The following is a 25,341-nucleotide window of genomic DNA, read 5'->3' as shown; positions in this document are numbered from 1 at the left end:
CCGGGACAAACCCTTTATCCACCCAGCTCCGCGGGTTGTGGGCACAGAGCAGAGGGTCCCCATCTGCCCCAGTAATTCAGCGCAGGTGCCAAAACCGGTGAGTGCACGTTTCGCAGGCCCACGTGTGTTCGCGAAAAGACCACCTGGGTCTGATTCTCTTGGCACGTCCCCCGGCTCTGCGTTCGGGCGAGCCCATTGTTACTCCGGATTGACACCCGTGGAAGTGAGAGGTGACCCAGGCTCTCTCTGCCTGTGGTTAAACAGCTGGGGTGCACTGTGACAGCAGCGTTCCAGGCAAGCACGTATCGGCTCTTTGGTACCTGGTGCTCCCTGTCCCCCCTCAGTCTGGCCTTAGCCGGCTGCCTCAGGGCCCGGACTGTCTGTGTTTGTACAATGCCGAGCCCAGGGGGCCTGGTGTGTGACTGAGGCCCTAGATGCGATAGCAATACTGAATACCTGGAAGCTAGCTGGCTATCCATCCCACACTCCTCAGCGTGGTAGCGGGTGCTCCCTGCCTCAGTTTCTCCTGCTGTACAATAGGGTTAAGTACTAATCAGCCCCTGTCTCCGGGACGTGTTGGGTGCTTGTCAGGTGGTATTGGATTCGTGTGGGGCAGGGGCCAGGGAGGGGGAAGGACGCTGCGGCTGCTGCTCTCAGATCAGGAAGGCCTGAAACCCACTTTCCTTTGCCTGAATGCTCCCCTCGCCGTGTGCCGCGAGCTCCTTGTCCAGTTCCAGGCGAATCCAGAGCGCCCTGGTCAGGCTCCGCTTCAGCTGCATCTATTTACCCTCACCCGGAGCTGAACCGGTGCCGCGGAACAGCTCGTGTTTGCTGTCAACAGCGCAGGCAGGGCTCACCAGGACCAGCTCCTCTCCTCGCCCAGTGCGACCAGGAAGGGGTTGCCTTGCCCTTGGGCCGCTGCGGGGGCCAGGGAGCGCTCAAAGCCAGGAGGCAAAAGGGACGTCAGGGCAAGTCCAGAGCCAGTTGGCAGCAGAGAGCGAGGGCCGGGCTGCTGCTGATTCAAGTCAGGCTCCACAGGGTGAGGGGGAAATGGCTCCCCTCCTTTTATTTTGGTGATTACCATTTTTGGAGAAAATTCTCATTTAAAACTGATTTGTTTTTGGTGTGTGTTTCAGCAACTGGTTTAGTTCCCCCCCCCCTTTTTTTTTTCTCCCCGCCCCTTTTTCCATTTTTCCCCTGAGAAAAGGAGAAGGGAGGCGAAAAAATGAGAGTCAATATTCAGGATTTTTTGTAGAAAAACTAAAACTAGTCCAATTTGTCATCCAATAAAATCCCAGAACCTGCCCGACGGGACCTGGGACGGGTCTGCCCCTAGGACCGAGGTGTCCTCCATCCCAGACTTCCACCACCAGCCCCTCCTCCTTTCCGGATGCAATTCGGGCTATATTTAGGCTTAGCAGAATGCGATTTTTATTCTGTTATAATGTCGCTGGGTAATACTGAGGTTCATTTGGAAGCATTTTCCCCCTGTTCTGATCGATGGACATTTTCCCAGATGTGGGAGATGGAGCGGGGCGGGGGGGAGCGTCCGAATAATTCTTTAATGAGAGGAGACGCTGAGATTTTAAAGCTTTATAACCGTTAAAACACAGAGTGTCAATATCCCGTGTCGAAATAGACAGAGTAAATCTCAAATCGAACTCGAATAAGTTCCCAAGGAACATTTTCTTGCTTTGCCTCACTACAAATTCCCACGATGATCAGTGGAGACCTGTTTTCGCCGGTTTGTGTGCATACGATGAAATGGACGTTTGCTGACATTTGCCCCCCCCCAAAAATCAAATCCTTCCACCCCAATCAATATGAGGCCGTGGAGCATTCAGGGCTGCACCCCAGAAGCGATTTTCTGCCCCTGGTCACGCGTGTTGGCATGTTGGCCAAGCGTGCTGCTTGCATAGAGCTTTTCGTTTCGTGGGGGCAGGTTATCAGGACTGGGGGGTTCCCATGCTCTCCATCTGGTTGTCCCTAGGGCTGGTCCCCCACCCCCAGGTCCCAGTAGGGGAGTGCTAGCCATACGGCATGAAAGAGAGAGGCCGCACCGCCGCCACAGAGGTTGCTAGGAGGGGCTCGCTTGGTCTGGTGTGCACCCCTGGTGCTTAGCGGAGGCTGAGTGCACTGGGGGGCTGTAGCACCAGGCTCGCCCCCTAATCACGCCTTAGCGCCCAATCCCAATCTGGATCCAGCGCTCAAGTCTGTTCGGATGTGGGGATCTGGTTCACTCACTGGCTTCATTGGCAGCTGTGGCGAGAGGCTCTGGGTTTAGCCCGGTGGAATTTCCTGCCCATTTTCTACCCTGAAAAGTTTTTGGCCGTTCAGCCAAAGCTTCAGAAAAAGTAACTTTCGGGTGCCTCTCCTGGCCGACCGTCTGGATCTCCAGGCTGCTCCCCTGACACTGGCTCATAGTAAACCAACTCGCCCCTACTGTGAGGTCTTGTCTGGATCACAGGAGCCGCTCCAGGCCCCGACGAGGACCAGGGCCCCACTCACTCCCTTGGCCAGAGTCAACAGTCAGTCCCTGCCCCGAAGAGCTGACGGGCTGAACTGGCAGAGGGGGAGAGGGGAAACTGAGGCCCAGAGAGAGGCAGGGACTGGCCAGCTGTCAGAGAGCAGGTCAGTGGCACAGCCAGGACTAACACTCAGGTTTCCTAAGTCCGAGGCTCTAGGCACTAGGGAACACTGCCTCTTGTTTGAATCTTTACAATATGGCTAGTGTCCTGGCCACCAGCTGCCAGGGGAGCCCCTGCTGCATTGCTGGGAGTCCAGGCTTCCCTGTAACTAGTACGTCAGTGACATGGGTGCCGAACGCAGACCTGAGCCTGCCTGCTGATTTACCCCCCCTCCCGGCTGACGGGATAGGCAGGGGCAGGGCTTTGGCCAGGAGCTCTCCAAGGAAAAGACAGCAGCTGCCGGAGGTGGAGTGGGTGACGTGGCACGGATGGCTCCTCCCTCTGAGTCTCTGCCCCCTGCTAGGGGGCGCTGTGCTGCTAGAGGGCCTGTCTTTCGGCTGAGATTGAGAAGGCAAACCAAGGTCCTGCCCACCTGCAGTCACTGACGGCCCCCTGGCTCTCCCCTGGGGGCAGGGCCGGGAGCCTCGCTCCCTGGGCCAGATTCCAGAATTACATTCTCCTTCTCCGGGTTCCCCTTGTGGCTTCAGCTGAACAGAGGAGTTTCCTTTGCCTCCTAAACTGTTGTGTGCTGTGGCCATGGGGCTGCTGTGTCTCGCCCCAGAAGTGGCTGCATTTCTGGCGTTGGTGAAGTCGTTCTATAAGCCGTTTGGAAGGCACTTTGGGATCCCTCTGAGCCTCGCTGCACCCATAAGGGGGGGATCTTTTCACTAGACCAAGGACGCAGGAATGGCTGGGGCCTCGTGGTCCATCCAGGCCAGGCCCTGCCACCCCAGGCAAGCCCTTCATGTCACCCCCTTACTTATCAAGCTCCATCTTCAATCTGGTTAGTTGGTTGCCCCCCAGCTTCTGCTATTGAGAGGTTGGTGCAGAACCTCCCTCCTGCGCTGGAGCTAGAGATCACCATAGGACCGTCGCTGTCTCTTCCTCCTCCATCGGGCTCAGCTGAAGGTCTCCCAGCCATGAAAGGCACCTCCAATGAGCAGCCCCCTCCACGACCCGCCCTGCAGTGCCCCAGAGAGGCCGCTGCAGATCTCCCCACGCTGCAGATGCTGGGCCGGGCCAATCCTCATGCTGCTAACCTCTGTGACCTCCCGGCTGCCAGGCGTGAAGGAACACGCTGTTCTTAACAGGGATGTGCTCCGCGGGGTCAAGGGCTTGGAACTGCGGCTGAATGTGTCTTTCCGATTCCAGGCCTGCTCGTAAAGGGGCCGCTTTCGCACTGCACAGCCGAGGCTGGAGGAGAGGGGGCAGGGGGAGCAGAGACTGAGGGCACTGGGTGAGTGGGGGGGGGATGTCTCAGGGTTCAGGAGTAGGTGTCTTCAGCAGAAATTACGCCGTAACTGTAGCAAAGTCGCCTTTTCCGCTATAGCTCTGGTCCCCCAGTGTGAGCTTTGCCATCAGTTCCACTGCGGGGCTTAGCCGGCCCATAGGGGACAGGTGGCAAGAGGAGCAGCTGGCAGTGAACCAGGGGCTTTATTTTCTTGGCAATTCTCAGCTGGCAGCCAGGACCGCAGTATAAACAGGGTTGAGCCGTCAGTTCCTTGGCCGCTCGTGTTCCGTAGTCTCTCTGCAGCCTGGTCAGATATTCACGCCCTTGACTGAGAGTTTTTCCCCCGTCCCTCCCAAAATTTCGCTCCCCCTTTCCCCTGGCGCCTGGCTGTGCCCCTGCCTCTGACGCTGCTCCGGGCAGCAATGACCAGCTCTCAGTTCCCTGGGGAGGCAGAAAGGAGACAGCCGCGGTGAGTTACACCAGTTGTGAAATGCAAAGAGCTACGTACAACTTTGCCGACTCCCAGGGAGAGATTTGGCCTGTTAATCAGAACCCAACACAAAGTGATCATGGTGGGCGGATGGGGACCTACTCTGCCTGGAGGCATCCAGCTCCGGTTCGTGATCAAGGCAGTTTCCCCAGGCTCAGGAAGGTGACTCAGGCCAGCTCGGTACCTAGGAAACCACCGCAACATGGTGCTAGTGGGTGAGTGGGGTTGTTGAAGCCGTAGGTACTATTCTACCAGCTGGGGGCGCTGGTCTGCTGGAGTTGCTGCCCTTTCCGATAAGATTGGTACCTCTGAACACCTTTTGCTAGGCAGCAAGTGTGATCCCAAAGCCCTGCCCGACTGCTTGGCTAGGAAATGACATTCTGCCAGCCTACACGCGCCTTGCGATTTCCGCCGGTTACAATGGTTTTCTACGCTTTCCACCCAAAACTGTTGTGCAGTGCCGCTACCTGTTAAACAGCTGCCACATTCCACCCCAGAGGTGGCTGCATCACAGTGATGGTTATCGTTTGCAAAGAGCTTTGGGGAGTGAATGGCATTCTAGAAACGTAAGATATTTTTCTTTGTTTGCCTGAGCCCCAAAACAGTCTGTGGTCAATTAAACCAAGAGCAACCAGCAGGAAGAATTGAACACCTGCTCCCTACGGGGTCTTGGGGTGTGTTTGTCCTAACGTTTCGCTTGAAACCACACGAAATCCAGGCAAATGACTTGTTACAGATTGTACCTCAGGCTGGTGACAGATTCAGCGACTGAACTGCTGTGCTCTGAGCAGCTGCCGGTGATAACTCAGCGCTTGTTGCTTACAGCCCTTTGCATGGACTGGAAAGCCCAGCAGGGCTGGCGGTAGGACAGCTATTCCCCATCCGACCCCGTTCCTTTCTCCTCGGGCACTGCAACCCGAACGCTGCCCAGCGAGAAAGGCAATTGCCGGCTAATGGCATGCTAGGACATGATAGAGAGACAGGGGCAGGGGAAACGGCCCAGATGGATGGCTGAGAGAAAATGACAGTTGAGGGAATTATACAGAGGGGAGAGAAAAAGACAAGCTGGAGCGCGAGGGGAATGGAGGCGAGGGAGAGGGACGAAGAGGTGGCTAGGAGGTCAGAAAGTTTCGGGGGGCCCAAGGCTCTACAGCCCTGGAGGGTCCCTTCCACGTTATGTCTTAAATTTCTAAAATGTCATGCTTCAGGGCCCAGCCAGTCATCTGCAGGGATCAGGAAGGTGTCCCCCACCCCCAGTGTATTCTGGGTTCTGTTTTGATTTGTCTCCTTCCTCTGAAGCGTCAGGGATGGCCACAGCGAGACGTGGGACGCAGGACAGGGTGATGGCAGCAGGTCTCTCTCGCTCAGCCGCTGGGCTGGCTGGCTCTTGCTCACGTGCTCAGAGCCTAGCTAATCACCGTGCATGCGGTCAGGAAGGAATTTCCCCAGCTCAGACTGGCAGGGACTCGGGCAGGGGGGCAGGTCCCCTTCCTCTGCAGTGTGTGAGTGCGGGTCACTTGCCAGGATTATGTGGGGCTAGCTCATGTAACCATTTCCCTGCTATCGTGGTGGCCTCGGGCACTGGTGCGCCTCAGTCCTTCCTATTCCCCGCCTGTGGCACATACTCGGCCAGTCTCCTGCAGCCAGGCGCTAATACTTCGGACTCATTTCAGTTGCTGGGTTTAGCGTGAGGGTGCTGGGTGGGCCCGTGCTCTGCAGGAGGTCTGACTGGGTGCTCTGGTCGCCCCTTCTGGCCTTAAACTCTCTGACTCTAGCTGGGAGCAGCAGGGAACCGTCATGAGTAAGGGAGTAGGGGGATATCAGGCCAGAGGGCCGGGGGGCGGAGGGAGAGGGTGTGAGATCAGAGGAAGTGGAGGAGGTGGTGGATAGAAGACCAGAGAGGTTGGGGGTCAGCGGAGCGGAGGGGGTTGGGGGTCAGGGGAGCGGAGGGGGTTAAGGGTCAGATTCAGGTCAGAGAGGCTGGGCTGGGGAGAAGAGCTCACTGTGGGATTGGGAGGAGTGTAGGATGGTGATACAGAGCCTGCTCCTGCTGCCATTGAAATCAATGGCACAATCCCCATCAGCGCCCGCCGTGCAGGACCAAACCCACAGCCATCCCCTGGGCGGCTGAACGCTCGCTCCCAGAGCAGCGGTGCCGTTCAGCGCCCGAGCCGGCGAGAGAGCCAAGCACTCCAGGTGCGTGCAGCCGGATCAGCTTGTATCTTGCAGGGGGATCTCGGCTCTGCTTGGGTAACGGGTCAGTGGCATCACAGAACCTTCTGTGGCCTCGCTAAGAAGCACGGCCCTCGGCCAGCACGCGGCGCCAATCTCTGAGCACGCGGCCAGGGAATCAGGGAAGTACGGCCTGCCACCTCTCAGAAACCACCGTGGATATTGCCACTGAGCCGACGCGCTGCTGGAAATCTCTCACACCACAACTGCTGCTGGTGACCGTTTACTTGTCACGCTCAGCCAAGTTTATACCTAAAGACAGTTTCCGATTGCATGTCGGTGGGGGAGCTGGATTAATGCAGGTTTTGCGAGTGAGGCCAGCAGCATTCCTGGGTAGCCCATCAGTCATTTGGCCCTAGTGTGACCGTTGCTGGAATGCTGGGTCCAGCTCTGGTGTCCACGGTTCAAGAAGGATGTGGATAAATTGGAGAGGGGTCAGAGAAGAGCCACAAGAATGATTTAAGGATCAGAAAATGGCCTTGTTGTAATGGACTCAACTTGCTCAATCTATTTAGTTTAGCAAAGAAGAAGTTAAGGGGTGACTTGATCACAGTCTACAAGCATCTACGTGGGGAACAAGTATTTGATAACGGGCTCTTCAATCTAGCAGAGGAAGGTCTAACACGATTCAATGGCTGGAAGTTGAAGCTAGACAATTTCAGACTGGAAATAAGGCGTGCATTTTCAATGGGGAAAGTAATTAGCAACTGGAACAATTTACCAAGGGGTGTGGTGGAGTCTCCATCAGTGACAATTTTTGAATCAAGATTGGCTGGTTTTCTAAAAGCTCGGCTCTAGGGATTACTGTGGGGCAGGTCTCTGGCCTGGGCTATGCAGGAGGTCAGACGAGACGATCACAATGGTCCCTTTTGGCCTTGGAATCTCTGAATCTCTTTGGGTTTGGGTTTCCAAGCTGGAGCAGGCCAAAGGCCAGAAGGTGATAAGTGCTTCTTCCACTCACTCCTGCTAATGGATTGGCGGGGCTTCGAAACAGCTAATACCTCCCCGGGATCTCAGGAGAAACAGTCAGAAGTCAACAGTTGAGTGCTATTGCTTGCGTTCAGTGTCCCTCTACTGTCAAGGTAGATGTCTGTGCATGAGGGAGGCAGCACCAGGCCTCAGGCCTGTCCCCAGCTCCCTCTAGCATTCTCCATTACACTCTGCACTTGCTCACTACAACCTCGGTGCATTAGCATTACGTTTAAGCTGAGGATGGGGTGTATTCAGTGCAGGGCCGGCTCCAGTGTTTTTGCCGCCCCAAGCGGCGAAAAAAAAAAAAAGCCACCACAATTGGTGGCACTTCGTTGGCAGCTCTACCGCCAATGCTTCATCCTTCGGCGGCAATTCGGCAGCAGGTCCTTCCCTCCGAGAGGGACCGAGGGACCCACTGCCGAAGACCCGGACATGCTGCTCTTTCCGTTGGCCACCCCAAGCACCTGCTTGCTGTGCTGGTGCCTGGAGCCGGCCCTGTTTCAGTGGTTCAGAGATTCATAAAGTGTAGGCCTAGGAGGGACTAGATCATCTAGTCTGACCTCTTGTACAGCACAGGCCTGTGAATTCCCTCCGGTTCCCTCTGCAGTGAGCCCAGGAACTTCTGTTTGGCTGAAGACACCAAGGGGACCCCTTGTGAACATGGGATTGGAACCACCCCTAGGCAGAGGAACCGCAAAGGGCTCCCAAACTTTGCCCTCCTGAAGGCTGCATTGAAGAATGACCAGAAGCCCAATGATTGCACAAAACTGGGCTGCAGGTGTCCATGGGTTTGTTTGTGAACATACAGCGGAAGGACACAGCGCTGAAGTGACTGCTGCAGAATCCGAGTCATGTAGGGTCTCGATACAGTTCCAAAGCAAGCCGAGCCGGTTGGGAAACAGGTTTCCCATCCCACGAGAATTTCAGAGACTTAAGGGGAAAAAAATCCCATCTCGAATTGCAATGAAAAATCGAAATCGCAAACATTTTCATGAGCCAAAAATCTGAAAAAAAAAAAATCACCAGATCAGGCTTTGCCAGTAAAAATGTTTCATTTTGATGTTGACCTTTTTATGTATTTAGTTAGTCATTACATTTTTTACTCTAAATTCAATTACATTTTGAAACAAAAAGTCATTTTGACCCAAACAGAATGTTTGTTTTTTTCAGAAAAAGTTGAAAGTCCCATTTTAACAATTTAGAAGGGGTTGGGTTTTTTTTTTCAAAATGGGGCAAACCCGCCCTTTCCTGCAAATAGCTTCAGTTTCAATGAATCGTCATTTTCCAGTGAAAAAGTCTTGTGGAAACACTTCCAAGCAGCTCTCAAAGCAAGGATCTACGAGAGATTGATTGGCACCAGGGCCAGATTTCCAACTAGGCACGGTAGGCACATGCCAAGGGGCACCAGCGTTTTAGGGGCACCTCACCTCTCTAAAACTGTGTACAAGATGAAGGTCAGCTGTAGGCCGGGGGGCACTGCAGATGCTGGGTCTAGGGGTGCGTAAGGTGTAAATCCGGCCCTGTTTGGGACTTTGGAAATAAACAGAGAAAAAGTGAATCTCAGAAGAGATATTGAAGCTCAGTGCACTATAATGTCAGTATGCATAGACAGGGAAATCAGTGACCCACCAATGTTAAAACTGAAAACAAAGTTGGTTTCAAATAGCCGTCATCGAATAAGCAAAAGCCACGCTATGGAGAGATGCCATTAAGCAGCGTTTGACATAGTGAGAGCAGGATGCTTTAGGAAGTGGTAAATATAATTCAGTTATACCGTTTCTGAAACAAAATCTGACAGTCTCAAACATTAAACATAGAATGACCCGGCATTGCAAGAACTGGAGAGAGTAATTCTAGATGGATGACAAATTAAAAAAAAGCCAGGTACTTCTCAATACAAAAACATACTGGAACTAGACCAGATTAAATGGTTGCATATGCAATTGTGTGTGAAGAACGTTTCACACAGGATGAAGGTTGGAAATATTTACCATAACCCACAGCACCCATTGGAGTACTGAGACGTGTCACATGAAAGTCTGACTTGTCCTCTGGCCAGGCATAAAGAAAAGGCATCATCCAAGTATGTACAATAAACATGTGAAGCAGAGTGCAAAAGACCTACTGCTACCACATGAGCTTCTTGATTGCCCATGAAAGGGGTGTAAAATTTGGGAGGGCAGAAAAACTCTCAATCAAGAGGGCAAGTATCTGAAAGGCCTGCAAAGAGAGTACAGAACACGAGCAGCCCAGGGACTGACGGCTCACCACTGTTTATACTAAAACAACAAGGAGTCTGGTGGCACCTTAAAGACTAACAAATCTGTTAGTCTTTAAGATGCCACCAGACTCCTTGTTGTTTTTGTAGATACAGACTAACACGGCTACCCCCTGATACTTGACACTGTTTATACTGCGGTCATGGCTGTGCCAGCTGAGAGGTGCCAAGAAAATAAAGCCCCTGGTTCAATGCCAGCTGGGCCAAAGTTGGCCCATGTGGACTTCAGTTAAACAGGGAAGGTTTCCTATTAGTAGCAGACTGCTAACCAATTGTTTTGTTCAATGGAGCTGTTGCACAACACATCAAGCAGCAGTTAGTAGTACATTGCAAATTGCAGTTAGCTTGCCATGCTATTCTGAATGAGTTAATAACAGATATTGGTTGTGGGAGCTCCCCCAAGACCTCTTCCACTCGGTCACCCAAGAATTCAGTCCTGGTCCAGCCTCATCACTCAGGTTCCTTTACGTGGTATACAGCCCAACTATGCTCAGTTGATCAGACTCAAGTGTAGGGGGTGGGTATAGGGCGTAGCACACATCCAAAGTTACACAGCAAACCTCTTCCTTTATAGACATTTACACGTTCCATTGCACCTACTATACATTGCATCACACACTTTGGGCTTGGCTTGTAGGAACCAATCCCTGTATAGCATGCTCTGGCCACGCACAGTCCATGCACGACTTGCTCTTTACCTCCTCTTATGTTCCATTGAAAATAGTTCGCCGGGTGCTCCCCCTTCTCATAGCTAGTACAGACATTCTGTTCCCAGCCTGCTGCTCCATTTACCTCCCTAATCCTGTCTCCCAAGAAACGAGGCCTCTCCCATATCTAACTCCGCATGTCAAACCAGGCCTACGATGATCCACAAATATTTCATTTAATCCGTTATCTTTGATACATCAATACAAGCCCTTATTAGGCCCAGTCAGGTGGGTTATCAAAATATAACAAAGGACTTGATTTTGAAGACCAAGCAGAGTTAAGATATCTGTAGTTAGCATTTTGAGAGTATTGCAATACAGCTCAGGGTGATCTATTAATATCCAATACTTATGGGCAGAAGGATAAAAACCTGAGTGCCAACAGCTTGGCATTTGATGCCAATCTTCTTGCACCAAAAACAATTAAAGTTAAAGCAAGTCAAAACTTTTTAAATAAACAGGGGTTTGGTTTGGTTTTGTAAAATATGGGCTTTTTAAAATAAAAAATTCCATGAAAATTTGCAAGAAAGGAACATTTTTGATAAAAGTATTGTGCCTTTTTTAATTCAAAAAATGAACAAAAACATTACTGAAATGGTTTAGCAAAACCTGTTTTTTTGGTAAATAATTTTTAATAACTATCTTGATAAATGTTTTCAATATTTTTTAAATCAGAAAAAAATTGCAAAAAAAGTTTGAATGAGAAACAAAAACTGGTTGTGCTTCAAACACTTCTAAATGAAAACAAATTTGAAAGTTTCCATAAAATTATCCTTGGATTCTTCAAACAGATATACTGGTATCTTTACAAAACAGGTACGTACTAGGACATTAAAGAACTTTTCTGATAAAATGTCCAATAGTAACCAAGTGCCATTAGCAAGTGGGAGAGAAAGTTAGAAGCAGAAAGTGTCAGATAACTTACTGATCAAAATTCAGAATTTCCATTTCCATCCTGCAGAACAGAAAATCCCCCAAATTTCCATTTCAGAACATTTTATTTTAGGAAAAGTCTACATTTTATTTCAGTGTTAAAAAGAAATAGTCCCTGGGTAATTTGGTTGAAATAGAAATATGAGTTTGTAAAAAAAAATTCAGTCTTGTCAAAACCATTTTTTTTCTGTCAAAGCTGTTTCCACTAAATTTTCCAATCAGCTCTAAACAGACCCGCCCCAGTGGTCAGTCTGACAAGAGAACCCCCCAAAATGTCCCAATAAAAGCATAGCGCTCTATTTCTTGGGCACATCAGGACTGCTGTTGACAGTGCTCCATATGGGCAGAAGTAATACGTGCCCACCCCGCTACTGAGCAGGAAGAACACCGGAAGCAGTAGTATTGTATTTGCTTTAGGGGTCGGTGGATAGCGATGCTGACCCATGACAGGGGTTGTAACCCTGACTCATGCCATGTGACACAGGTCAATGTCCAGTCTCTTCCCAGCCCGCACTCCTGTAGCTCAGGGTTTTATTACACCTGTAGCTTCCACAGGATTCCTCCTCCTCATGGAATGCAAGGGCCTTTGTGGGCTCTGTAGACCAGCGTGGGCCGCATTTGAGCAGCAGATTCTCCTTTGCCACTTCAGCCTCCAGCCCTCTCAGACCCTCAGATACAGCAGTGAGGGGTGCACAATAGACAGCGCCCGTCGAACACTTTGCATTCACTAGACTGTGGATTTAGCCTAGAAGGATTGGCCTGGTCACTGCTTGGATGGGAAATCTCCAAAGAAACTCTAGGATGCTGCAGCAGATGAGGATCTATCTTATCTCCTTTGAGTGTGTCATTCCCCATGGTCTCCCGGCACATCTTTCAATAGGGTGTGCTCTTGTCTCCAGCAGTTCAGGACTGATGCCCCAACACAGTTCCAGGGGGTACTGTGTAAAATTGAGATAATAGAATCGTAGGATTGGAAGGGCCCTTGAGAGGTCACCTAGTCCAGTCCCCTGCACTCATGGCAGGGCTAAGTATTATCTAGACCAGGGGTAGGCAATTTATGGTACGCGTGCTGAAGGCGGCACGCGAGCTGATTTTCCGTGGCACTCACACTGCCCAGGTCCTGGTCACTGGTCCGGGGGGCTCTGCATTTTAATTTAATTTGAAATGAAGCTTCTTAAACATTTTAAAAACCTTATTTACTTTACATACAACAGTAGTTTAGTTATATATTATAGACTTATAGAAAGAGACCTTCTAAAAATGTTAAAATGTATTACTGGCACGCGAAACCTTAAATCAGAGTGAATAAATGAAGACTCGGCACAGCACTTCTGAAAGGTTGCCGACCCCTGATCTAGACCATCCCTGACAGGTGTTTGTCTAGCTTGTTTTTAAAAACCTTCAATGACCGAGATTCCACAACTTGCCTAAGCAATTTATTCCAGTGCTTAACCACCCTGACAGGAAGTTTTTCCTAATGTCCAACCTAAACCTACCTTGCTGCAATTTAAGCCCATTGCTTCTTGTCCCATCCTCAGAGGTTAAGAAGAACAATTTTTCACCCTCCTCCTTTTAACAAACTTTTATGTACTTGAAAACTGTTATCATGTCCCCTCTCAGTCTTTTCTTCTCCAGACTAAACAAACCCAATTTTTTCAATCTTCCCTCATAGGTCATGTTTTCTAGACCTTTCATCATTTTTGTTGCTCTTCTCTGGACTTTCTCCAGTTTGTCCATATCTTTCCTGAAATGTGGTGCCCAGAATTAGACACACTACTCCAGTTGAGGCCTAACCAGCGCAGAGTAGAGCGGAAGAATTACTTCTCGTGTCTTGCTTACAACATTCCTGCTAATGATGTTCACTTTTTTTGATGATGTTCACTTTTTTGCAACAGTGTTACACCGTTGACCTATATTTAGCTTGTGATCCACTATGACCCCCCAGATCCCTTTCCGCGGTACTCCTGCCTAGGCAGTCATTGCCCATTTGGTATATGTGCAATTGATTGTTCCTTCCTAAGTGGAGCACTGTGCATTTGATCGTGACCACTTGTAGCCTGAAGATCCTTTTGCAAAGACGGCAGGGTGGATCCCAGTGTCCGGGCCAAATTCCAGTTTGGGAGAATACATCCCGCTGGCCTAAAATAACCCCTGTCATACTGGACACTGTATTCATATTCTCTTCATGTCCTAAACTATTGTGCTGTGCTGCCGTGAGCTATTAAACAGCTGCTGTGTTCCAGCCCCCAGAAGTGGCCGCATTTCAGAGGCAGGCGGAGTGATTCCGGTTTGCAAAGGTCTGTGGGGGATGCCATATAAATGCAGGTTTCCTGCACTTCATAGGAACATAGGACTGGAAGAGCCAGATCCCTGCTATCGCAGGCAACCGCATCATCCCATCCCCTTCATAAACTTATCAAACTCCATCGAAACCTGAGTTAGGCTCTTCACCCCCGACCCCTCCTAATACTATTTATTATTTGTCTAACCGCAGTGTCCAGGGCCTGGGAGCCCGTTACACTAGGTGCTGTACAAACTCGGTGCAGAAAGACAGCTCCTGCCCCACAGAGCCGTCTCAGGACCTTTCCAAAGCAGCCGGTGCTGGTCACTGTCAGTGAGGCCCCGGCTGAGACGGGCCCGGTCCTCGGGCAGGCCCTGGGCCAGACCAGCTTTGCCTGGAACACTTCCAGCTGACTACCCCGCATGGTGAGCGATATTGCCACACCCCGGGCAGGAAAAGTGGTTTTTCGGGGGGCTGATTTTTTGGGGGGGGGGAGTTTCTAAGGTTTCATTAAACGCCCATTTCCAAAGCAGGATCCGGCAACATCCATCGTCTCTCCCACGAAGCCAGTTAAAGCCAGCGCTCGATTTCACCGGGATAGGGTCCTTCTCCCGCCCCCCGCCCACCGAGGGCCCAAGTCTGTTTTGTCTGACAGAAAACGTGACAGCGAGTCCAGCATTTTTTCCAGGCTAGCTCGTTGGCTTCACGCTTGGGCGAGCCTGCCATTCAGGGGGCCTCCGTCACATGACCGTGCAGGTGTGTCTGGGAACCCTCCACTGCAGGCCCTAATTAGTGGCATAGTGTGTGACCCCCCGCTGGGCCTTTCACAGGGTCCGGTCGGCTTGGATAGGCCAATGTGTTTGACAGCGCTGCACAAACTGACACATCGCACAATGGGCAGGTTGCATAAGAGCGAAAGCTGGTCACTGAGGGAGCGTCGGAAAAGTTCGAAGCAAGCGCAGGCCTCTCGGGAAAGGGGAGGGGGGCCCGGTGCATACATCAGCGGTGGAGCAGGAGACGTGTCTCAATGGATTGTCCAGTGTTACGGCTCCGGCTCAGGGTCTGATCTTGCGAGATACTGAGTGCCCTTATCTCTGTTCGCCAAGGGCTCTCAGCTCCTTGCAGAATGTGGCGGCTGGGCTGAAACCTGCTACAGGCGTTGGCTGCACTGGGGTATCAGTGTTGCTTCATAGAATTCACGGTGCTTCACACGGGGTGGTCGTGATCACTCTCCTCATTGCACAGCGGGGGAAACTGAGGCACGGCGAGACAGAAGTGACTTGCCCAAGGGCACTCCGTCGGTCCGTGGCAAAACGGGATAGAGCCCAGAGGTACGTCTACACGGCAAAAAAAAAAATCCCCGCAGCAGGTCTCGGAGCCGGATCAACTGACTCAGGCTTGTGTTACAAGGCTAAAAATAGCCTCCAGGTGTCACAGTCCACACTGTTAGTTTTAGCCCCGTAGCGTGAGCCCGAGTCAGGTGACCCGGCTCTGAGCCTCGCTGCCCCGGGTGCTTTCGTGCAGTGTAGACGTACCCCGGGTATCTGGCCCCTGCATGTGGATTGAGGCACGGTGCTGGGTGAAGACGGCAGGGCAGTGGGCAGCTTGGGTGTGCGAGGAATGCGGGGTCAGAGCAGCCGGTGTGGTTTGCAACCTCCCTTAGGACACAGGGAGTTCTGCTGCGAGGCCTTGTGGAGCCGCTCACTTCACCGTCTCAAGGTTTTCAAATGCCGGCACTAGGAAAGAGAAATAGAAATGTCAGCACAGGGAGGAGCCGGCTAATGCGTATGTGCACCGCTGCCCACCCTGAACAGTGTGTGCACTCCCTTGCGGCTCATGGCCCCTGCGTCTGAGTACTGCAGAGTAAAGCCTGACACCGGAGCGGAGCTACTGGGAGCATAGTTGGAAATGAGAAATCTGTCTGTGGTTGTTTTGTTTGGGCCGTTATCCCTCTTGCCAGTCCTTATGGTTTTATTGTGAATCGTGCAAAATTTGGTGCTTTTCCTAAAGCGCCAGCTGCTGGAGTCAGGTGATTAGGTGAGTATCCCAGCTTTCGTGTAAATAGGAAAGTAAGTCTCTAGCCCTGCCCTCCCTCTGCCCCCGGTTCCAAAGAAAAGCTTGGAAACATAAGCCCAAGTCTCAAAGACCAGGAGTCCAATAAAAAGACGCCCCATCCACCCACCCACCCAATTTGCTGAATCAGAAACTCCTCCCAGATTCATCAAGGCTTATGAGCTTTTTTAAGGGGTACGTAGGCCACATTTTGAGTGACCCTTTGGGGGCACAGTGTGCATCCATGTAAACCCAGCTGTGCCCATCCCTACCCACGTAGGGGTCCTCACAGGTCAAGTCAGAGGCAGAGCAGGGAGTTTCCATTTGTGCGCACGCTTGCCCAGGGACCCTCCCAGACCGGCGCTGGCTGGTTCCAGTCCCAAACGGCTGTTTGCTTCGAGTCTGTATGATTCGCTCCCCGTGACTATTTCCATGACCGGGTTCCCTTTGGCGCAGATGCCTGGGAACGGCAGCTCTCTACATGTGCCCACGCTCCCGCAAGAGTCACACACCAACGGCTGGAACCCCGATTCCTCAATCCCCTTTCATTTATCCCCCGGCTTCAACAGTTCCCACCATCCTCTCGTGACCCAGGCGGCCAGTCCCAAGCCGCGCCTGGAAGCTGAGATTTGTTGGCAGCCAGCCACTCGGCCAGTCCATTGGAAGAGAAATGAACACTTTGCACCAGAGCCCTAAACTCCCCTACAGCCTCCCCTGCCCCCCAACTGAACAGAGGACCCACCCTAGAGATGCCAGGGGAAGGGGGGCGAGGACGGGAGTGGGGAGAGGATGGATGATTGGAAACAATTAGTGCTTTGGTGTGGTTGGGCCGGTTGTCCTCTTTGTCAGCATGGTCAATTTCCTCTGCTACTTCGCCGCCCTCCCCCCCCCTCACTTGGCTTCCCCCCCTCCCTCCTGCCCCAAGGGGAGTTAATAGTGCATGATTGTCAGGGCTAATGGAGATTACATGTGACAGGAGCTGTGAATTTGGGGATGGGTGTGTGGAAAGGCCAGGTTGAAAGACTTTCTTTCTGATTTATTCCCCTCCGCTCCTTGTGCGGAATTGGCAATCACGTCCAACAGCTTCTTTCCCCCTCTCCCCTCACTCCCCCGTCTCAACAAAAATCACAGCCCACCCAGCCAGCCGCTCCTCGGAGGAGTGCCGGGCTTTTCTTCATAACAGCTCAACCCCTTAATTATTTGAATTGGTGTTTTCCGGTGGGGGAGAGGGTCTCTCTCTCTCTCTCTCTTTCTCTCTCTTTCCTTCCATCACTCATTCTGTCTCGGTCTCTTTACATGTATTTCCATCTTCCTCTTTCTGTCTTTTCTGTCTTCTCTCTCCCTTCCTCCCCTCTTCTTCCTGTCACTCATTTACTGTCACTCCCATCGATGGATTCTCACCATGGCGTGATCAAGGTCCATTTTTCCTTTTGCCTGGTGCTGTTATTTCCTCTTTGCAACAAGGTGGCCCCATTTGCGTGGCAGATCCGGGGCCTCATTGCGCACTTCAGACAAAAGCACAACGCTCGCAATCTAGAATGTCGAGCCTATGCAACAGGTGGATAAAGGAGAGTAGACCCAAGCAGAGGAGAATCCCGTCTTCATCTGCTTTTGATCAGAGAACGTAACTGAATACGCTAGAGAAAGGCAACGGTGGTTGGGAGAGGCCTGAATTCGGCCCAGTAAGGACCAGCTTACGTAGCACAAGCGTGTGTAATTTCAGACAAACCCCTGCGCCGACGCAGAGCTGGTTGACAATTTTTTATTAAAGCTTTTTGCTGCGAAACACGGTTGTTTTGATTAGCTGGGAAATGTCCCACAAATGGATCTGTTCATAAAAATATCACTTTGGGGGGTGAAAGGCTCAAAACGTTTCGTCGCTTGGCAATTTGTTTTTGTTTTCAACATCTACAAACCGAACAAAGTTCGTCGGTGGCTTTTCGGTGAACATCGGAAAAATTTGCCAACAAACTTTAGAAGAAAAAGAAAAAAGAACAATGCCGGTGTTCCTCGAAAATACACTTTTTGACTAACTCTATGTCCAAGTTTTTTGTCCTTATTTCTATGGGTACGTCTACACGGCAGCTGGGGACGTGAGCTAGTGCACTACAAATAGTGAGATGGCCACAGCAGCGTCTCAGACTAGCCAGCCAACGATATACCCCGAGGGTCAAGTGGGTTTATAGAATCATAGAATATCAGAGTTGGAAGGGACCTCAGGAGGTCATCTAGTCCAACCCCCTGCTCAAAGCAGGACCAATTCCCAGCTAAATCATCCCAGCCAGGGCTTTGTCAAGCCGGGCCTTAAAAACCTCCAAGGAAGGAGACTCCACCACCTCCCTAGGTAACGCATTCCAGTGTTTCACCACCCTCCTAGTGAAATAGTTTTTCCTGATATCCAACCTGGACCTCCCCCACTGCAACTTGAGACCATTGCTCCTTGTTCTGTCAAGGAGCAATACCTGGGCACCGGCTACCTGAACTGGGCAGCACCCTCCTATCTGCTTGGTAGACATACCCTAAGACACACTCAGCCCCTCTGCTTATCTGCTCATCTACCGTATTATCCTGTCCCCTCCCACCATCCTGCATCCACTTTTTGTCTGCCTCTTCCACCAACATTTTCATGTGCTTTCATACGCCTGGAACACCCTCTCTGAACTGATCCTTTAAACCATGTCTCCTTCCATCCCCCCTCCAGATCCAGGTCTATCTAAGGGTTTTATCCCGACCACCCATTCCCGTTCTGTCTGAGCGTCTTGCATGTAAAATCCACAATAGTAGCGATGTCCCTGGCGGATTTCACAGAAACTCTGGCTCTTTTCAGGGCCATCTCTCTGGGTGGGATGAGGGGCGGCTGAGTTTTCATTAAGATGTTACTTTCCTTTGGGATTTGTTGGGTGGCTGGCGGGGGTTATTGGGCTGAAGGGGTGGCAGCGTTGGGAGTGTCATTCTTACGGCGCAGAAGTCTTTCCAAAGAGGAAGGTTTTGCAGCATTTCCTAAAGGTGGCAATTCGCCTGATCTCCTCCAGACAATGGATTCCCTGGACAGAGAGCGCTTTGCTCCCTGCTCTCACGTGCTGCATTCTGGGCTGCCGTGGGGCTCCACAGATTGAAATTTGGTCCACAGCTTTGCTCTAGCTGGGGCTTGATCCATGAATTGTTTTGAAGATTAAGACAAAAGGCTTCAGCTGGCATCGGGTGCCGACTGGGAGCCAGCGACAGGACTTGAAAACTGGCCTGATGTTCTCATGATGTCCTGAGCCACGGTGAAGGTGGGAAGCTACATTCCTGCACACCAGCGATGGGGGGCAGGTAGGTACATAGGCAGAGGAGGCCGGAGATGCAAGGGGAACAAAAGCAAACCTTGTGGCAATGGAACATGCATGTGGAGAAGCTGGCTGGGCGGCTACTGAGCCAGCCAGGGAGCACGTATGAGCAATCGGAAGTGGGAACTGGTGTATAATGGTCTGATGATCTCTAGTGGCTGTAGGCTTGGAAAGGGAATGCGGCTGCCAGCCGTGGGCAGAGCGTCCCTGCCCCAGTGGAAGAGTAGCTACTTTCAGGTAACAGAGCTGCTGGCAGGAGTGGACTCTTCCCAAGCCCTCGTATACCTCCGCTGGAAGGAGATGCCCAGTCCAGCGGCTGCCCGGGAGCCAATGAGTTTCCTGAATGGGGTCACGGCGGCGAGTTTGCGCCAGATGGCTAGGAGCCGGGGCCGCTTTTATAGAAAGGAAAGGACTGAACTGGCCGGCGGCTCCATCGACTACTGTATCGTGTGGGTGGTTTCTAAACAACGGGCTGGCTAGGAAAGGCGAGGAGAGAAGAAAAGGCCCCAACAAAACCTCCCAGGGGAAGGGAAGCAGACGGAGCAGCAAAGGATATTTGTGAAAAAGTGGGGAGTGAAATAATAGGAAGAATAGTTACTTTGGGAATAAAAGAGACAAAGGAGGGGAGACCAGTGACTGGGGGAAGCAGCCCCCGCAACACCCCCCCCCAGGCTGCAGAATGGGAGGCCAGTTTGCTGGGCAGAATTGTGAGGTAATTGGGTACCAGAGAGTTGGCTAATTGTAAAAATGGAAGGAATTAAGGGAATATGAGCATCTCCCTCGACGAGGGTGTGCGGGAGTGTGGGCTGGAGTTATCGACAGCGAGCGGGGAGGTAGCCATTGGCTATGGGGTAGCAAGAAAGAGGGTGGGAGTCCAGGGAGATTGGCTGAAGGTGCTAGCTATGTACTCAGAAGATCAGGGTTTGCTTGCTAATTCTTCCACGAACTTGCTGTGTGACCTGGGGCAAGTCAATACATCTCTTATTGTCGGAGGTCTCCATCCCCCAAAGGCAGCTACATCGAATCCCTTTGTCTTGTCTATAGACTGCAGACACCGAAGGGCACGGCCTGTCTCTTACCGGGCAGATGTCGTTTCTAGGTGCCTCTATAATATAAAGTCAGGCCTGGAACTGCTTTATCTGGAGCACAATTCCCATTGACTTCCGCAGCAATTGCACGTACTCGCAGCTGACAGAAGTGAAGTCCCTGCGTTCAGCTCCTGGCCTTGCCTCTAATGCCTTCCGTGATCGCGGGCAAGGCCGAGAGCCTGTCATGCGGACCGTGATATTTAACGACCCCACAGAGGTGTTGCGAGGATCAGTCAGCTCGCAGAGTGCTTGGAAGACAAAAAGCGTTAACAACTATTCATGTTTTTTCAAACGTCTTTATAAACTGGATGACATTGCACCTTATGCTGGGACTGGGTCAGATTCCCCAGCGGAGTGGAATCGAACCAGGCCAGTACTTGGAGGGGAGATTCCCACCCCCTGTCCCAGGAAAAACCTAAATGCTGCAAGAAATCTTCCGAAGCATTTTGCAGTGTTGTTGTAGCCATGTTGGTCCCAGGATATGACAGAAACAAGGCAGGAGCTTCTGTTGGCGTAAGCCTGAAGAGGAGCTCTGTGTACCTTCTTTGGGGCCGATAAAAGATATTCCATCACCCACCTTGTCTCTGACACGAAATCATATAAGAACATAAGCATGGCCCAACTGGGTCAGACCAATGGTCCATCTAGCCCCACAACCCTTCACTCTCAGTCAGTCCTGAGATGATGCCCCTATGTGCTGCTAGCTGCTGGAGATGTTATCTGTAGGAGGAGATGTCAAATCAAGATGATGAGCGCTTATAGTCGTTACAAACCTGCTGCTCCTTTCCGCGAAGGCCAGCCCCATCTGTCCGTCTGTGTGTCACTAAGGCACCTGTCACCATGACACGTAAGCACTGTGGAGAGTGAAGTTAAGTACAGAACAGGCACATGAGAGGCAGCCGCAGAGCAGATCTCCATTGTCAATGAGCATCAAAGCCTGGGGGGGGGCAGGATGAAGATTGAGAGGGCAGCTCTGTCTCCATCGCCCCATTAGATCCCTTGCTCCTTTGCAGCACCTGAGAAGCCAATAAACTCCAGGAATAAGGGAAATACGAAAGAAAGTGCTTTAAGATCCTTGACTAGAAGGAGCAAAGATTTAAAATTTTTATTAAGATGATGTTAAAAAAAAAGTGAATGGTACAGAGTTTAAGCATAAAAGTTTCTGGTTATCAGGGAATAACATACAGATTATCGAGGGTGCAAAGTTTGGTTTAAGATCGGGTGGCATGAGGAATACATAATCTGTGATATCCCCGATTGGGGGTAAAAGGTTGACGGGTCAAAGTACAGACATTGAGATATGAGGGTATGAAGTTCATAGAGTGGTTGTGTTCGGGTGTGGAGTATAATGAGTGGATATGATGATGAGGATGGATTGACCCTCATTTGGTGAGATTTAATGTTCAGGGAGTTTATGGTTCCAGTTCATATAATCCAACGGAGAAAGCGTTACTATAAGGTGTACCATGGTGAGCATAAGAATAGTATCAAAATATGCAACCCATGCTCTGGTGTCCCTAAGCCTCTGACTGCCAGATGCTGGGACTGGATAACAGGGCATAGATCACTTGATAGTTCATTCCCTCTGGGGCACCTGGCATTGGCCACTGTTGGAAGACAGGCAAGGGCAAGATGGGCCGTTGGTCTGACCCACTCTGGCCGTTCGTATGGAGATGGAGATGTATGGGGATGGAGGAACTGATAGACAATTAGATGGGGGTGTAGGGGGATAGACAGGAGGGTGGTTATGAAACATGCCTTTGCACACCTGAAAAAGTCAAACCACCTGTACAGAAAACGTAAGAGCAGAAAATACACTATTGTCATTGCCCAGGCGTTCTCTGTCCGTTCTGGGAAGAGCATGGCAGGATCCCAGCTCTGCCAGCCAGGCACTTCAGGATCTTTCCCTCATTTGATGCCAAATAATAACATAATGAAAACAATAGAAACCAGACACTGATGCCAAGCCAAGTTCTGCTCAGCTGCTGCCCTGGTTTTCCTTCTGGGAAGAGGGCCTGGAACCTCTAGGATACATCCAAGTGGCTCAAAGGTCAAATGGTCATAATATCACCCAACATGAACCACATCTTGAAGGTAACACCTGGAAAGAGGGTCGTGTCGCCCAGATCTCAGCTCGTTCCCAAGTAGAGTCACCCAAAGGGGCATGAGGGGACAGAGCCAGTGAAAGCGATGGACAGAAAACACCGTGGGACTGATCAGTCGGGGTTTGAGATCTGGCGGGGAAAGGGAAAGTGGCAGCTCAGACAGTTGTGGGGGAGGGACAGGCTGGAGGAAAGATCCGAGTCCTGCGCGTACTCACCTGGGTATCCTGCTTGCCGTGGAGACGATAAATGCTGGGGCATGAGCCCAGGTCGGGGGGCTGGAGCAGAGCTGCCAGAGCAAACACACGTTTTAAAAGAGGTGTTAGCAGAATGGCCAACCCCTCCATCTAGTCAGCTGGTCTGTCTCGGAGAACAGAGGAAGGCATAAGCCCTCCTGGTGCAACAGGAAATGAAGGCCTGATCTCCATTGGAAAGACTCCCATTGACCTAGGTGGGGTTTGGATGGGGCCCTTGTCTCCGGACCCCAGCTGAGGATCAGTTCTGTCCCCACGCATGAGGTGTGCGTTGGCCCTTGTCACCCATATCCTCCGGAGCGTCATTGCACGGGCTGTGCATGTCAACAGAGGGTCCTAGTCGACTCTGGAGCTGGGATTCAAAGTGGCTCTTTGTAGGTACCAGATCTACTCCCTACCCAGTCCCCTGGAGCCCGGTGGGTTTGTATCTAGTGGAATTCACCGGCATCGCCAGTCATCCAAGCAGCCCAGTGGGTGGGTTTCAAATGGGGCAATGTAGAGATGTATGAACTCAGCAGTTCCGCGGAGCTCAGAAGTTAGGGCAAATGCGTCTCAAGGGCGATTACCCTGGTGCTTCTGGATGGGAGCCAACCTCCTACAAGGAGCAGTGTTGTGTCTTTTGCTCTTTACACAGCACTACCAATAACGCCAGCATGGTGGGGTCCAGATAGCCATGTTTGCTGCATTACGCCACGGGGAAGGCTTAGCTACGTAGACACACTGCAGTTCTGGTGCTTTCTAAAATGTGGAACGCAGTGAGAGCCAGTAGAGGGCTCGCAAGCTATTTAAAGGCACCGTGCCCTATTCGTATACACTGCAACAGGAGACCAAACTAGAGGAGAACATGGTTTGATGTGATAAGGCAGGGAAGGGAGCACCGGAGTACGTGGGCCATGGAGCCGTTGTGGGACGGCAGAAGGTCGGATAGCCGAGCACATGGTCAGACTGAGTCTGGCAAACCAATATTCCTGCCATGCCGGACACTGGTTTGCCTGCCACCTGCAGGGCTGCCAGCGATGCCACCGGCACAGGTAACCAGCTTCTGAAAACTGCATCATTCCAGGCTGAGGTGAAAGTGTGCACGTTCCCTGCCAGCGAGATCATGTTTCCCAGTGTGGAGGCATGTAGTGGGGCGGCTGCCCCACTCCAGTAGAACAAGGGTTAAAAGCAGCCCCGGCGAGGGCTGGGCTGGGAAAAGCAGTGACAGCAGCTGAGGGAGTAGCTGGCCACAGGTGTGGCCCAGCTGGCCCTGATAAGGGGGTTGGAGGGCCAGGAGCTGAGGAGAGTCTCACTCTAGCCCTGGAGTGGGAAGGGCCAGGCTGCCTGGGAGCACAGGGTACCTGAAGTGGAGCAGTGCTGGGGAAGGGCAAGGGGAACTGGGGAGCTCCAGCCTGCTAAAACCCCAGGCTGAGGCCTTGTTGAAGACCTATGAAGGTACTGGGGCTTCAGAGGTGCAGCCCGGGGTTAGGGAGAGGCAGCTGGTCCAACCCCCTTGCCGATGATGAGTGGCGGTTACAGACGGCGTCTGCCCCAGGGAGCGGGGGCTAGATGGTGACTGGCAGTAGCCACTGAGGCAAGGTGGGTTTAGAAGGTTGGGGGTTCCCCTGGGAGGGGAGACCCAGAGCATGTGGACTGCTGTGGGGGCAGCCCCCTTAGGGTAAAGGGGCACTGGGGTCCAGGAGGGACACAGGGCCTGAGGCAGGTGAGCCGCTGACCAGCAGAGGGTGCTCCGGAGCTGGAGTTGAGCTAATTCCCAAGACGACCAGCAGGAGGTGCCATGCCGGTGAGTCCGTGGTCTGCTACAAGGCAGCAGCGGCCCCGCAGCCAAAACCTTGACAGCCTCTGGATTCCTGCTGACCTGCAACCAACGGGGGTGTGTGTGTGTGTGTGTGTGTGTGTGTGTGTTCAGGGAGGCGGTGTAAGGTAATGTTTGTAAGGCTCTTCGAGACCCTAACATGGAAGGCAGAGAAGAGCCCAGTGGTGCATGGGGTAGATTACTCAGGGGCACCACTCTATGGGAATGTTACTTTAGCACCTAGAGGCTCCAATATGCTAGGTACTGTACATAGTCAGAGACAGTCCTTGCCCTGAAGCTTTTGCAGCCTGAACAGACAAGGTGGGAGAAAGGAAGGATTATTATCCCCATTTTACAGATGAGGAAACTGAGGCACGGCATGATCTAGTGACTTGCCCGAGGTCACACAGGAAGTCTGTGGTAGAGACACAAATGGAATCATTAGAACGTTCAAACTACAGAGGGAACCAAGGCACCAAATTCAGCTTCAGAGCCAACCTCCCTCCCAATCCAGGTGTGTCTGGATCAGGGGATCTGTCCTGGCCCGTTGCATTAGAGAGGCCAGGTGCAAAGATAGGATCGGGACCTGAACTTTCCCAGGGCTCTGGAGTGACAGTCTGGGGCCATCTCCAGCCAAAACCTTGGGAAACTTGTGATTTCTTCAGTCCTTTGGGCAGAGCTGCATCCAGAGCTTTGGGTTCAAAAGAACCGGAGATTCCCAGGGAAGCTCCGAGACTTTAAACTCCTGGGAAACAAAACTGGGGCAAAGGCCTTGCAGAGAACCACTGACCTCCTTGCAGCCTGTCTATCAACCTCCAGATGGGCCCCCATTGCAAACTCCGGACCCAGATTTCAAATGCTGGGCTAGGTTTGGGGCTCTTTTTTAGATGCTCACCTGTGCTCTGCACTA

General features: G+C 51.8%; 1 protein-coding gene across 1 annotated transcript in view; it reads left to right on the top strand.

The window, feature by feature from the left end:
* Positions 1 to 25,341, top strand: part of ATP6V1B1 (ATPase H+ transporting V1 subunit B1) — an 80,770-nt gene that overhangs the window by 2,437 nt on the left and 52,992 nt on the right. The gene's annotated exons all lie outside the window — the stretch shown is intronic.

Source organism: Chrysemys picta, chromosome 5 (genome assembly GCF_011386835.1).
Source record: "Chrysemys picta bellii isolate R12L10 chromosome 5, ASM1138683v2, whole genome shotgun sequence".
NCBI classification, from domain to species: Eukaryota; Metazoa; Chordata; order Testudines; family Emydidae; genus Chrysemys; species Chrysemys picta.
Note: the sequence above shows the minus strand (reverse complement) of the source record. Positions and strands in the feature narration are given on the sequence as shown.